Source organism: Trachemys scripta, chromosome 13, assembly GCF_013100865.1.
Source record: "Trachemys scripta elegans isolate TJP31775 chromosome 13, CAS_Tse_1.0, whole genome shotgun sequence".
Lineage (NCBI taxonomy): Eukaryota > Metazoa > Chordata > Testudines > Emydidae > Trachemys > Trachemys scripta.
The window spans coordinates 12,205,213-12,220,650 of record NC_048310.1 but is presented as its reverse complement, the minus strand read 5'-3'; positions in this window follow the sequence as shown (position 1 = coordinate 12,220,650).

Below are 15,438 nucleotides of genomic sequence, written 5' to 3'. Positions count from 1 at the left end.
AAATGGAGAAGTAATGCAATTGTAGACACTTCTAACTTGTATACATTAGGGATTTGAGTGCTTTTATTCTAAATAGGGTATTTTGCATGCACCTGGGCAGAGAAGTGGCATACTGGTAATGTGCACATACCTTATTTGGACATGAACATATGCATACATCAACTTCAAAACAAAAAAACGGGCTTTAGCTTCTGAAAGAATACTGACACTTGTGTGCAAATTAAACATATTGCACTTTCATTCATTAATACAAAGGAGACATAAACAAGTTCAGGGCGCAGCCCCTTTCTTGTATTCTGCAAAATATAAGCAAAAAGACAGCTGAAAAACTAGATATGTCAAACTTAACAATGAGTTGCCTTGCATTTTTATTGGTGTCTTTATAGGTAAAAGTTTACGTTAAGCCCTGATAAGGGAGAGGAGGCATGTTTGTTTATACTGTGGAGATATGCAGGCATCCATTTATGTGTATACACTTGTAAATACTTATTTCATCTATTATTTGATAGCATGAAAAAACACTTGGTTTAAATTGCAGGGAAGTTTTTGTTTCTTCAGCCTGACAGAAATTGGCAGTCTAGAATAATAAATCTCTCTTAAATATATATGTACACTTTTATGTACCCAAAATGAAGTAACTGGTGTATAGAAACTCTTCTCTTTGACGTTATCTGAAATCCTAAAGCAGCATAAAGCATTTATATTCAGCTAAGAGTTAAACAGCTTAAAGAAACTAAGATTGTGAAACTGGTCTTGCTGAACTTGTTCAAGCTATAAACCACTCCAGAGCCACATCTGTTTTCTCCCAAATTACTTTTTCATAAATTTCCTTTGAAAATATTACCTCCAAGTACACACATGCCATGCCTTTTTTAAGAGTCTAAATTCTGCTGTTACTCAGGTGTACATCTAGATTATTACCTGTGGTTACTCTGAATTAGCATAAAAAGGTAATAGAGCATGTTTCTAACTTAACAAAATGACTGATTTTAACTATTTTAGGTCCTGGTCCTGACAATATTTTGGTACATTTTTAACGTTAAGCATGTGACTAATGTAATGTATTTCAGTGGTACTGCTCACATTCTTAACTTTAGGTGCATATGTGTTGGAAGGGTTGAGGTTTTAAATTAAAAGGTTATCTATATAAAATTACGGGTGTAGAACGTACTTGAATAAAGCGGATGTGGATAATATGGGTATGCTTTGTTCAGTCAATGTAAATCATTCTTAATTTACTAAAGGAATATCTGGTGCTGAAATTACAACACTGAGGTCAACCAAATTATGTTTAAATGATCTTTTATCATGAAAGTTGTGCAGAGTAATTCTCTACAGTTTCCTTTGCTTTAGTCTAATTTGGGGATGCTCTTTGTTATTTTGACAACACAATCTTCATGTGAAGACTTCTGTTGTTCCAATAAACGTACATCAAAATGTCATTTTTGAGGTGGGCCTTTGTAGTCTCACTTTGGTTTGTTTAAAAATGCTGCTGTGCTTGTGTTTCAACAAACCTACTACAAACAGGCTTCCATTCACAGTGTTCTCTGTAAACACTAGGTGGTAAATATGCGGGCGGAAGGGGGTATGTTAGTGACCGTGCACTTTTCTGAATGCATGGTGAAAATTTGCAGGAATTTCAGTGGCTCTCAAAACCTCTGCAGCTTTTTTAAAGTAGTTGATGTGCATTAAAGTCTACATACTTGAATGGCAAACAAGTCAGTGGAAGGATTTGCCAGCTAGAGTTATTAAAATTCCTTTGCTATGCAATTAATAGACTCAAAGGGCCAGATTGTTCAACTCTGTATTGACTTGGTCAGGTTGATGCAAAGTTTGTCTGTTTTGTGTGCACGTAAAACTGGAGTAGTGGAAATCCCCAAATGAGTTTTCTGCTACTTAAAAATATCAGCTATCTGCTGAGCTGCTTCCGATTTATACAGTCCCATAAATCATCCTTTATACTGCCTTTAGGTGGAAAACATTCGATAACTTGAGAAGCTGCTGATACAATACATCAAGTGGATTAATAAGTTTCAAACAGTGGCCTCCATTTTGGAATGTGCAGTTTTGCCAATGCCTGTTTCAAGCACTCACTTGGCTGCAGAGCAGACAGTACTCTACATTTATTTGCAAGAGCACATATGGAAGAGGTGGGCTATGAGCCATGTTTTCAAGCTGGCCTTATTTTCATTTTAACCACTTATTAGAATTTAGCACCTGATTGTTTCACTTGTATTTTAAATTATTTGGAATTGATAAGTACAAAACTCCATGGATGAGTCTCTGTTCCAAAGCATATTGAAGCAGCTAGATTTATCAACCGCATTAGAAATATCAGAAGTTTATTTCATCCCCTCACTGTATGGAGTTTGAGCTTCTAGTAGGGTGACGAGATAGCAAGTGTGAAAAATCAGGATGGGAGAGGGAGGTAATAGGCATCTATATAAGAAAAAGCCCCAAATATCGGGACTGTCCCTATAAAATCGGGACATCTGGTCATCCTAGCTTCTAGTGGACAAACTTTCGTTTCAGAAGGATGTTCCTATTTGACTTTTGCCATTTTAGCCAATTAAATTGTAATAAACAGCCAGAAGCAAGTAGGTTTTTTGTTTTATATAAAATTTACAAGTGGCAATCCCAAAGAAGAAACGTTGTCTTAATAGTTGTGAAACTGTTTAGTATAATGCATGCAAAAACAAAACCTGTGCCAAAAGTTTTTTTTTGCATTTGTCTCATGTTACCTTCTAAAGTTGTACTGTTACATACATAAAGCTACAAGTAAGTTATTCATATGTGTTACAATGCTTTTCACCAATGAAGAACTTAAGTAATCTTGTAAATGATGCATAATATGTTGGAGTAAAGTTAATTTCAATCTGATTTTTGTCTTGTATTTATTGTATGACTGTGCCTAAATTTGGCAACGGAAAGTACATGCTGTTTGGGAAAGCAGTAGAGCATCACTTATAAGAGCTATAAAAGAAATGAAAAATGGTGGCTATTTTTGAAAAGACAATTCTATGGTATTCCACATTCTTCAGCCTCTGGTGAAGAAGACACTGTTATGAAGAGTAAAAACCCCATTAATCCTGAAAACAGTCAAATGTTTCTAGTTCCCTAGAGTTCAGTGAGTTACCTGTATAGGAAGTGTGGAGAGCTATGACAAAAAATAGACTGACACAGAGCTAAATTTCTTAACTTTTTTTTAAAAGGGTTATCAGATTTACTCATCAATATTCAGAAAATTCATTCTATATCTAAAGAGTAAAACCTATAACTTTGGAAAGGGTAGACTGTATTTTGTGTAGCAAATAGTTGTTTTCAGATCAAAAGTCAACTTTACTTATGGAACTGTGATAGGCTCTCCTAAAACTACTGTCACATCATCAGATGTAGCCAGGCAACCACCTGCTAACCATAGTTGTCACTCTTGCCTGTGAATCAGTACGGACCTAATGCCCCAGGAGCACAATGCTCTTGGCAGAGCTGTGTTTCAGAAGAGCTGTTAAACTGAGGTTCTGACCATTTGTCATTAAGAGCCTGTGGAACTTCTCATACGAGTCATCAAGTCCAAAATGGGTGACTCTTCTGCCTCCTTAATTCCCTGTCCAGTTTCAACTGGATACAGTATTTTCTTGCCTTGAACTGTTGTGTAGTGTTGCTGCATTGAAGTCCTCTGTGACTCATACTGAAGATATTGTACAGTCATAGTGCAAACATTTATGTATACTTTGCCCTGGCTACATGAAACCTCAAAATCTAATATTCATTGGAAACTCGTGTCTCAAAATATCATAGGAGAAAATCAGGTTTTAATATTTTAAATGGGCAGAACAGAAGTAGAAACAAAATTGTAAACACCTAAAACGTATAATTTTGCCTTTGTGGATGATATTCTGCATACAAATCGAGCTGGGTTGGAATAATTGGATGCTGGTTTGGACCACTTATCTCTTTTCTCTCGCGTGCCCAATACAGTTTTTCCACCAACTTAGTACTTTTTGGGGGGTAAAATAGTCTAATTTCTACTCTTGCCCCAATATTTTGTACCAATATCCTGCCTAAGTCCCCACTTAGTCAGAGCACTAAGACCAAATGAAAGTAAATGTTCAACTGTTTTGCTTTAGTACAGATGTTATATGCAGGGCTGTGAGATGTGTATGCGAAACTTCTGTCTACATACACTGGGCTATAATGGGGTCAGATCTTGTTCTGACATAGTTGTGGTGCAGAGGTGTAAGTTAGGACAGTGCTCAACCCCTGAAGTGTTAGCATGGCATTTGCCCAGCTCAGCTGCACTTTGCCTATGTCAAATTATCTGTTTAAAGGGATGCTGTGGCTGGAAATACACTTTAAAAAAAAAATTGTTCTCATGCCCAAATAGGTGGATGCAGTATTTTGGTTGTAAGCATCTGCAGGGAAATGTAAAGTGCATAGTGATGCCTTTCAATTACTTCCAATAAATTGAAAAGAATTGTATTGAGTGTTTTCATGAAACACAATATGGGTCTGGTCAACTTTTTTAAAGTATGTTATTTTGGAGTCCTGACTACCTGTAAGCTTCCCTTTGTTCTAGAGATGGTGTTGGAACATCTCTGAAATCATTATGTATATTCTGGTGAAGAAGTCAGTGCTCAATCATTAGCTAGAAATTAAATCCTCGTTTAAAATACTTTAACTATTTTACATAATTACATATGCCCACATCTGCTGCCAATGACCACAGTATGTCTTGTGGGCTCAAATTCTGTTCAATTAGACTAGTGGAGTTACTCCAGATTTATATCTGCTAAACCGAATAGATTCGATCCAATGAGCTCAAATCAGTTTATTGCTGTGAAGTTACATTGTCCCAAAAAGAAGGGGGGGGGGGGCAGACAGTTTAAAAGGCAACATAGGGATTGTGAGTTTGCTGACTATTAATGAAGGCAATAGCTGTTCTGAGATAAGTGGACTTGTAATTTCTGACCTACTACCTGGCTTGGCCTCACTGAGAGTCTGGTCTTTTCTGTTACTGTTAAGGAAAAGCAGCCCTAGCCACATTGTGTTCCGTGTTCTGCACTCCACTTCTTTGCAGAATTGCATGCTGGTAAGTTGACTGTTCTCTCCCAAGGCAATAGCATTAGAACTAGTTGCAGTGTTTCAGTCTCACAAAGAACACAATGCCAGTGATGCTGCTTGGGGTCATCTTGCAGGAAAAAAGTTACTAACCTTTCTGTAACGGTTGTTCTTCAAGATGCTTTGCACATGTCTATTCCACTGTACGTGTCTGGGGGCTCCAGTGCACAGTTGTCGGAGTTTTTACTCTTAGCAGTACTCATCAGGAAGGGCCAAGCACCTTCTGTTGTGTCTTGCACACCATGCAGGCATAAAAGGCCAAGCTGTCCCAGACCCCCCTCAGTTCCTTATTACTGGAATGACTCCCGATAGAGAGGGGAAGAAGCAGAGGTGGTTGTGGAATGGACATGTGCAACACATTTAGAAGAACAACTTTATGGAAAGGTTAGAAACCATTTTTTCTTCTTTGAGTGATTGCACATGTCTAGTCCACTGCAGGTGACTCACGAGATGTCTCATCTGGAGGTGGGTTTGGAGTCAATTTGAACAGGGACCATTTGTCCAAATTTAACAATCTAGAGACTGCTGAGAGATTGCATAGTGGAAGGCAAATGTGTGACATGCTGACTAGGTTGCTATTCCTCACAGTACAGGTGCACGAGCTAGAAATGCCACAAAGTCTGCTTTGTATCTAGTTGAATGACCCAATACGCTATTCTGAGGGTTTATATTAGCCAATTGATAACATAGGCGAATACAACTAGATATGTACAACAAAAATCCTTTGCATGGAAACCAGGCAGCCCTTCATTCTGTCTGCAAATGCAACAATGAATTGAGACCAAGATCTGAAAGGCTTTTTAGTCTGTTCCAATAGAATGCTACCACTCTTCCAACATTTAGTGTTTGGAGTGACTCCTCTCCCTTATTACCACGAGGCTTTGGGAAGAAGGTTAAGAAAACTGGTTGGTTTATAGGGAAAGAGGAGATTACTTTTTTTATTATTATTATTATTATTATTATTATGAAAAACACCTTGGATGCGGACAAAGGTAGACTTTATCTGCATTAAAAAAAAATATGGAGGATATGATACTAACACCCTAAACTCCCCTATTCTCCTAGCCAATGGAATGGCTATTAAAAATGCTACTGTCTTTGAAAGGTGTAACAGGTTGCCAGAGACTCGAAGGTGGGACCCATCAGCTTCGTTAAGGCTAAATTCAGTTTCCATGCTGGAATAAGACGTGGAAACAGCCTATCCAACCCCTTTTAAAATCTTACAAAATCAGGTTGGAAAAAAAGGAGTGGCTATCCACACAAGGGTGAAATGCTGATATACCTGCTAGGTGTACCCTAATGGAGCTAACTACTAATCTTTGATGTTTCAGATAGAAAAGATAGTCCAGCACTTGCTGAATAGAAGTAAGAATGGGGGAGACCCCTTTCAGCCTCGACCAAGAGGAAAAACTCTCACTTAGCCAGGTAAGTTGTCCTCATTGATTGTTTTGTACTATTCAGTACTTCCTGCAGTTCTCTGGAGCAGGAACCTCTGAAGTCTCCAGGCCGTCAGGTGAAGAGCATGAAGGTTGGAATGGAAGAGGTGGCTGTGATTCTGCAAAACTAGGTCTGTGTGAAGCAGGAGTAACAGTCAGGGACTGATTGAGAGGTCCGAGAGCTGTGAAAACCAGCATTGATGGGGCCAGGCCAGGGCCATTAGTATAAGACTGGCCTTGTCCTGAACTCTTGTCAGAAGAGGGATGGGAGAAAAGCATGTCCTGCTCTGGAGCAGAACTGGTGACATTCTGTTGTCCCTTGTTGTAAATAGATCTACTTGGAGAGTTCCCCAGAGCTGGAAAATGGACCTTGCTATGTTTGGGCAAAGGGACCAGTCCATGGTGAGGGATAAGCAACCTGCTCAGGTGATCTGCCAGCATATTCTGAGTCCACAGGAGGTGGGCCATTTCAAAGTATAGCGTTACTGATGCAGAAATCCCAGAGTGGGGTTGCTTACCAACAGAATAGTGAGGACTGGGCTCCTCCTACATAATCACATAAAAGATGGTGGTTGTATTGCCAGTGAGCACCAATATGCCCCTTCCCCTAATGCAAGGAAGTGATGCAAGCTAAGTGGATAGCCTGCAGCTCTCTGATGTTTGTGTATACTGAGATCTTGGGGAGACCAGAGACACTGCATCTGCAAGTGGCTCAGATGAGCCTCCCATCTTAGGTTCAAGGCATCTGTGACTAAATTAAGAGTGTGAGATGGAGCAAAAAAACTCCCATGCACACACTGGTCGAGTCTATCCATTAATCCATAGAATATTGGATGTGAATTGGTATGTGCACTAACATGTCCGTGTGGTGCTTTCTTGGAGAATATACTTCTGCCACCTGGCTGTGAAGGAGTTTGAGGTGCAGTCTGACATACTGGACCATATAAATGCATACTGACATGTGCCCCAGCATCCTTAAACAAATTCTCATCATGGTGAGAGGATAAGCCTTGCCTTTAAGTCCAGAATAAGGCTTTGCATTGTATGAAATCTTGTCTGCAGCAGTAAAACCCTGGCCGTTGTCAAGTTCAGGACCACTCCAATAAATTCTAGTTTCTGTTCTAAAGATGGGACTGACTTGTCTGAGTTGATCAGGATGACTAGCATGTCAAAGGTGGATCAGATTGTGCAAATGCTGGACACCAGTGGCGACCTGGATTGACCTCTTATCAGCCAGTTGCCCAGGTAGGAGAATACCTGGGCCCTTAACCTCTGGAGGAATGTTGCCGCCACTGTTGTACAGTTTGTAAAAACATGTGAGGCAGCTGAGAACCCAAAGGGGGCAAGACTATGAACTGATAATGGTGGCCACTGACAGTCAATCTCAGAAACTTTGTGTCCCTGATGAATTGCCACATGAAAGTAGGGTGTGGCCCTGCGTGTGTGCGTGTGTGTGCGCGCGCGCTGCAAGAGGCCGGAGAGCCTAATTCAGCAAAGCAGGGAGAGGGAATCCAGGCTGGTGGAGCAGGAGGGGCTCAGTGAAACCCCAGTACATCAGGTGGCCTCCCAGAAGGAGAGTCTAACTCGTCACACCTTTCATCTGGGAGCTTGTCTTTTAACTTCAAAACAGTATCCCAGAGGATGAAATTGTAGCATCCCAGCAAGTCCTGCTGGTTTGCAATACCCCTCTGGAATAAAGCCGTAATCTGCCTGTGGAATGACGCTTCCTCCCAAATAAGTCAGGATTCTCCTCCTCTGAATTTTTTGGGTTTGAAGCCTGGTGCCATGGTCTTCCTGTTTCATTAGCTGCTGGCACTGCAAGGGAGCCTGGAGGATGATGGTTATATAGGTGCTCAAATCCCCGGGAGGACACAGTGTCATCTCGCTGCTCTTTTTGCAGTTGGTAGTAGGGACGCTGGAGTCTGCCAGAGGACCTTGGTAAGCTGTAAGCCTCATTTATCGGCAGAGCTATTCTAGCTTGAGCCGCAGATGTCTGAATGTCCACCAGCTTGTGGATTTTTCCCAGACCTCATCTGGGTAGATATCTGTGGCCATAGCCATCTCCTCAGCAACTCCTGAGTAGTCATAAAAATCATCTAGAGGTGAAGAAATAGGCTCCGCTACAATTATCTCGTTCATGGATGAGGAAGAGGATGCTAACAGTACAGGGGATGGTTCAGTGCCTGCTTCTCTTGTGGCTGTTCATGAAAGGGATCCTGACTCTGCTTGGTGTCAGGCTCAGTACTGATGCTATAGTGCTTGTGGAGACGATGCTCCTGATACCCAGCAGATGAAGCCAGCTGAGATGGCTCCAGGGACATTCTTGATTGTAGGGAGGAAGTCCCAGGGATTCCAAAAGGGCCGTTGGTATGGCCCAGTCCCCAAACATGCATAGTCCAAAGGTCCCTTCTATAAGCTCCCAGCTGATACTGATGCAGAAATCAGGGCCCCCCTCCGAATGGAACCAACTAGGTTGGGATACGTAGGATCTCACTTCAAAATCTGGTGAGGAAGGAGCAGCTTCTTGAGACCAAGCTGATGCTATACTGATTGGTGCCAGTAAAGAAGCTCAGAATCTAAAGACAAGGGTTCCTGGGAGATCATCTGTGGCTTTCTCCTAGATGGTACTAGCCTAACTGGCACCCAGGAGCTGCTCAGTGATGAGGTGAAGGTGCTAGAGAGTGTCTTAGCCGCTGGTGTCAGGTGAGTCTCTTGAACCGGTGATGGCGGCACCAAGAGTTTTAACAACTCTCTCACGGCATCAAACACTTCAGGAGTAGATGGTCCTGGGAAGACACATGGCACAAGGAGATGCCAATGAAGGTGCTCAAGGAGCTGGTCTCAACAGGCCTGCACTGGGCTTTGGAGTCAATAAACTCTCCTGTTTAGAGGTGCTTCCTTTTTGAACACCCTCCTCAGTCTTTAGAAGAGCTTATCCTATTTGAGTCTTTTGAGGACCCTGGTACTAAGTGCAATTTCCAATGTCTCTTTGTTGGCACCTGTGACGCCGATCTGCCTCTCAGTATCAGTAGACTGGAGATGCACTACTGACTGACGCTGACATGATGGGTACCCAGACTGTGGTAGAGGGGTGAGATGGAGGCCGTAGTGCCAATTCAATCAGTGGATATTTTGGATATCAATCACTGGCTGCCCTGTCTTTTTTTAAATGGGGTTTGAAGACCTTACAAATGCCACACTTGTCACTCACATGAACTTCCCACAAGCACTCGAGGCACTTGGGGTGAGGGTCACTATTAGGCATTGTTTTGCCACAAGAGTGGCAGAGCTTGAAATCTGGAGAACATGGCATATCACCAATACTGTGGCCAGCACCCAAACTGGTTGCCAGAACCACAAAAACTTACTTTTTAAACTCACGACACTATCTACAGGTACTATGTACAGATATCAAGTAAAGACTTGCAGAAGCAAGGACCAGGAGCTCTATCAACCTTCACGGGTGATAGGAAGGAACTGAAGAGGGTCTCTGGCAGCTTGGCTCTTTATGCCTGTATGGTGTGTGTGAGAAAGCAGAGGGTGCTCAGGGTAAAATCTCCAACTGTGCACTGGAGCACCCAAACACCTACTGTGGAAAGGACACATGCAATCTCTCAAAGAATGAGACATTTGGAAGTGAGGGACCAAAAATTGGTAGTGCATTGATTTTTATTTGATCCATCTCTGTATTGTTTATGCTGTCAACAAATCACTTTTCACCCTCTTGCTTTGTTTTAGTACTAGGATACAGGAAGCAGTTTCAGTTGCAGCAGTATTGAGACTTCTCTCGTTTCCCTGGATGGAAATTGCTTTCCTTTTCTTAAAAAAAGGCTCTAGATGCAAACAGGGAGCTGTTTCTTTCAGTTGAAGCAGAACCACTAATGTCTTCAAGGTCATACATCTCAGGTTTTCATGAAGATTACCATGGCTTACGTGTAGCAGGCTCATATCTTTACATTTCAGGGCTTTGTTTATGAGCTTTTCCAGTTGCCTTTTGTTGTACTTGTTTCCTGGCAAGTTCTTGGTACTCTTTTCACCTTGAAAAGCCTGAGTAGCATGCAATTTGCCATTACTCCTTTCTCCTTTTGTACTATCAGTCATAGGAGCACAATTGAAAGATTGTCTGCAACAGACTGGAACCTTTTCTTTTCCTGAAACTGTCTCTCTTACAGCACATGTGGTTAATTTGCAATTAGGTTTTGATCGATCTTTTGTAGACTTGGTTGCCTGGGCCAATTCTTTTTTGGTAGATGGTGCTATATCTGTGTGAGGTAAGTGAGTGAGTGTTTCCTTTGTCTTTGGTTTTTTAGACTTATTTTGTACTTGGTAGGAGGTGAAGGGAGCATCTTTATCCCAGCCTTTTACCTGGAGGTACAAAAGCATGTTAAATGTACATTAATATAAGTGGATTTTGTAACCGTAAAAATAAAAAAAATAATCATTAATGCAGTAGCTAAGTGTATTTGTGGTGTTGATATTAATTGATTATAATTCTTCAAATCCTCTTTAGAACCAAAGCACCTGAAATTTACAAAGGATTTTTTTCCTCTTGACCTCCCTTATAAAAGTTCTTTTCAGCTCTTCCTGCAAGTCCTAAATCTGCACGAGAGACTGCAGGCCTTTTCACTCTTTTTGTGGTCATATTAAGAGATGACTGCTGTGCAAGTTTTGGGGCAGTTATGTAGGGACATGACTTTCACAGATTTCCATGACTTTTCAACATCTCATATCATCCTGCCAAAGAAAAACTTTTCCTTCCAACCCAAATCAACATGAGAAGGTTAATTTTGAATTTTTCTGATCTGCCATGAAATCCTCATCTGTAACTGCAATTGTGTAGGAAGCTGAAACTCACTCAGAGGAACTCTTGTGGTGTTCCACACCTTAGCACAGTCTCCAAGCTCACCCATGCAGCTACAATTGCATTCTACTCTCTGAGCCAAATTCTGATCTCAGCCTTGCCAGCCTAAATCCAGAACAACTCCACAGAAGACAGTGGAGGGAAGGAAGGGTGGTTCTATGGTTGGAGAACAAGATTTAGAGGCAAGAGAGATGGTTTTAGTCTTGGTTCCATCACAGGCTTACAGCGTGCCATACTTCTAATGTAAAAAATTATTGATTTTTTTCAGTTGGGGGTAATTGACATCAGAATCTGACTTACTGATAAATGAGGGCTATAGAGTAGCTGTAACAATTCTTAACATCTTAGTGCCAAATGTTGCTGTTTATAATGATATAAACAAGTAACTGAGTAGTTTTTGGCCTCTACACAGTTTGATGTTATCCTGAGGTTTGGTTGGCACATTTACGACCCCCTTTTCTCCCTGTCTCAATTCTCTGACCAAAATGAAAGGTGCTAGTCAAACTCTCTAACTGTAGGGAAATATGTCCTTTTGCCTTTCTGATCTTTGCTTTGCTAGTGTTTGGAGTTTTTAAATATTTATATTCGTTACTGTTACTTGTAGTTTACCAAAGCTGCCATTAAAATACCTAATAAATTTATAAAATGTAAATTAGATCTACAAAAATGGGGCGGGGGTGTGAATGTAAAACTAATTATCACAAATGCAATAAGTACTCTTACTGAAAGTGAATTACAAAAGCTAAGAAAAAAAAATGAAGGTGTTTAAAAATATCTGTACATTCATTTTTAAAGTCATTCTTTATCCAATACACCCATAAAACTTAGATATTGCAGAAGCAAGGCTCATAACTGTCTGCTGTAACCAGTCTTTTTCCTATCATCTGTCAAGTTATTTATTATCAGTTGTGCTGACGTCCAGTTAATGCAAGTTTATTTAATTACTATACTGAACATAGATATTGTGACTTTCTCCTTCTAGTAGATCGTTTTTCTAATTTCTCTTTGAAGCATCAGTGTTTTCAATTGTCTGATAGACACCACCTTCCCTCTTTTCAGGCCATGGAAATGTCAGTAATTTCACAGGTGCTTATATAATGTTTAAATAGCACTATCTAGTACTGTCTGAGGACTGGAAAGCAGATGTTTGGACTGATTTGCTCTTTCTACATGTTTTGATTATTTGTGAAGGCTCTCATTTGGTCTTAATGGTTTTCTGATGTTTCTCTTACAGCGTATGTTTAAAATTAAGTACAATGTTGGACTAGGAGAGAGACACAAGCTTTCTATTCGTAGTGCTTATTCAAATATATCTTAAATATTCCTGCTCATATAAATGTCAGTTTATTTCTACAGAAAAGGATATTTTACATTTAAATACAGTGTTATAGTATACATCATTAGAGAATTTACTACCACTGCTACTTTTAATTAAGACCATAGAGATAAGGCAGATTGCATAGGTTGTCCTTCTGGCTAGGGTGTTTCCACCTAAAAGCACAAGACAAGTGGAGATATGCAACAACTGGGCATATTTTGAAAAGGGAGTTAGGCTATTATAAAATGAATGTTGGGGAGAGAGAGAGAGACAGAACTGACCTACCAAATGATGTCTCTATTCTGACAGATATTATCGGACATGTGCAACTGTAGTACTGTGATCAAATTGCATAGTTAAGACAGACCCCTCGACTTTCTATTGCCTTGATTCTTGTAAACAAAATACAATAGATATTTCCTCTACAAAACAATGAGTGGAAATCATTAGGACTATTTACAGCCAGTTCTGTTTTTGAGTAAATAACCGCGTATTCCCATTCCTGTTTTGAAAGCATGAGAGCACCAAGTGGAAAAACAAACTATCTTGCTATAGTATTTGTGAACTAAAGTTATAATACAAAGCACTCAATTCTTCTATTATGCCATTTGTACCATAAAATCCTTACTTCACAGAATGGAATGTAGGTAAGAAGAATTCATTTTCATTGTCCTGGCTGGATTTCTACTTAAATGTATCTTTCTTGTGGTAGTTCACGTATGTCTACAACTTCTACCAGTAAGCATGCACAACAGCGTATCAGATGTCTTCAAAACTAGCCACTATAAAAAGAACTTTTCTAAATGTTTAAGGAAAGGTGAGGAAGGAAGGAAGGAATCTTACATTGGAAATACAAGGACAAATCCTACAGTTGTTATTCAGGCTAAAGCCTCGTTGAAATAAAACACCAGGTCTTGTAAGGGATAATGGCTCAGTAATTTTGCCCCAGGACACTCTGCAAAAGCTGGGCTATCAAACTGATTATTTTATTCCCCTTTGAGGATGACCCCATTAGTCTGACCCAAACTCATATAAATAATAATCTTAGAACTATGTATTCTCTAAATTTATCACAAGGTATGGAATTTGCCACCAGTGAGTGTTGTCAAAGGGGCTTATTTTCCATAATCACTCTTCAGGAAAAGGAAGTAAAATAAAGGAAGGCTTTTTTGTTTTTTTGTTTTGTTTTTTAAAAAGGCAGTATTCATCTCAACCTAGAGTTGAATGCCTAGCACCTAGTGTGGTATGGGTTCCCCTCTCACCCCAACTAGCTGAACATTCAGTAGGTGGCACTCTTCCCTCCACACTAGTACCACTATATTGTATTTCAAGTGATCTCTTGCAGGTGTTAAAGCTCAAACAGAAGGCCTGACCACTTCATAAAAGAACACTGGTGGCATGGGCCTGCCCACATTGCAACATGAGCCATTGCACTCTGCTTTAATTCCCGCAATAATTTCTGTTGGAAAACAATATTATTCACATCTGCCCTAAACTATTATGCAACAGTGATGTGTGTTATTGAAGGGCTGCTGTATTTCTCCCCTAGAAGTTATTGCACATCAATAGTGGGTGATTTCTTCATGTAGCTTTTTAAAATAAAAAAGTCCTTTCATTACTTAGCCTTTGCTTCTAGTTGCTATCTAGAAAGAGCTTACCCTCTCTCTTTTTGGATCTCAAGCAGTGCATACATGAGGGTGAGTAAATAGTTAATATGTAGAAGTCTGTAAACTGCTTTGAAACTAACGTACTATAAAAATATGAATTCTGGATTTAACTTTAATCTCCTATGACTGATTCTCTGAATCTTAAATCAGCTAGATGGTGAGTTTAGGGCTCTGGCGTAAGAGTGGAACATGTGATATTTGGGAATTTTTAACTGGTATTATCTTTCCTATTACTTCCAAGTTACTGTCAAATGCATCAAAAAGGGGGAGAGAATAAATAAGTGGCTGCCAGTCACAGAAAATCTTTGATTACTGAGAAACACGCAGTCATTGTGGATGTGGATAATTTTTATTTAAGCTATCCTAAGTTGTGAATGCAAACTTAACCTGTATTTTATGGAGGAAACTGTGATAGCTAATTAGTCAAAATGAAATGTACATTTAACACAGATATAACTTGATATCAAAGTCCCTCTGTTTAATAATAGATGAGTCTGGCCTCTGTTAAAACATGAAAACAAAATAAGGAAGCATACACAAAAAAATACTTATAGTACTTAAACCAATCAGAACAAACGTAGTAACTGAACATTTAACCATGCCACTGTGAAAGAGCTGCTGTTCTGTGGCTACTTGACTAGTTCTGCTGCTCTTTTAAGTCCCAGTTCTGCAAAGCATTTAAGCAAATATTCAGCCCCATGGATCTCAATGAAATTGAAGCACATACTTAAAATAAAGAACATTCTTAAATGGCTTTTGCTGAAGAGGGATGAACTCAAGATTGTGCTAAAATGCATTGTTGAGCCAGGTACCCCATGACCATACTTAGGCCTTGTCTGCATGAAGAATTAGACACTGGCAAGTTGGGATGTGAATCTATCCTACATTAGCATGACATGCTCTTAACTGTCTATGTGCATTAACGGTTGTTAAAGTGCTTTGAGCTAAGGAGGACTAACCCAAAGCACTGTAACCAGGGCCGGCTCTGGCTTTTTTGCCGCCCCAGCGCAGCAGGGGAGGGCGCGGGGGGGGGGGGCG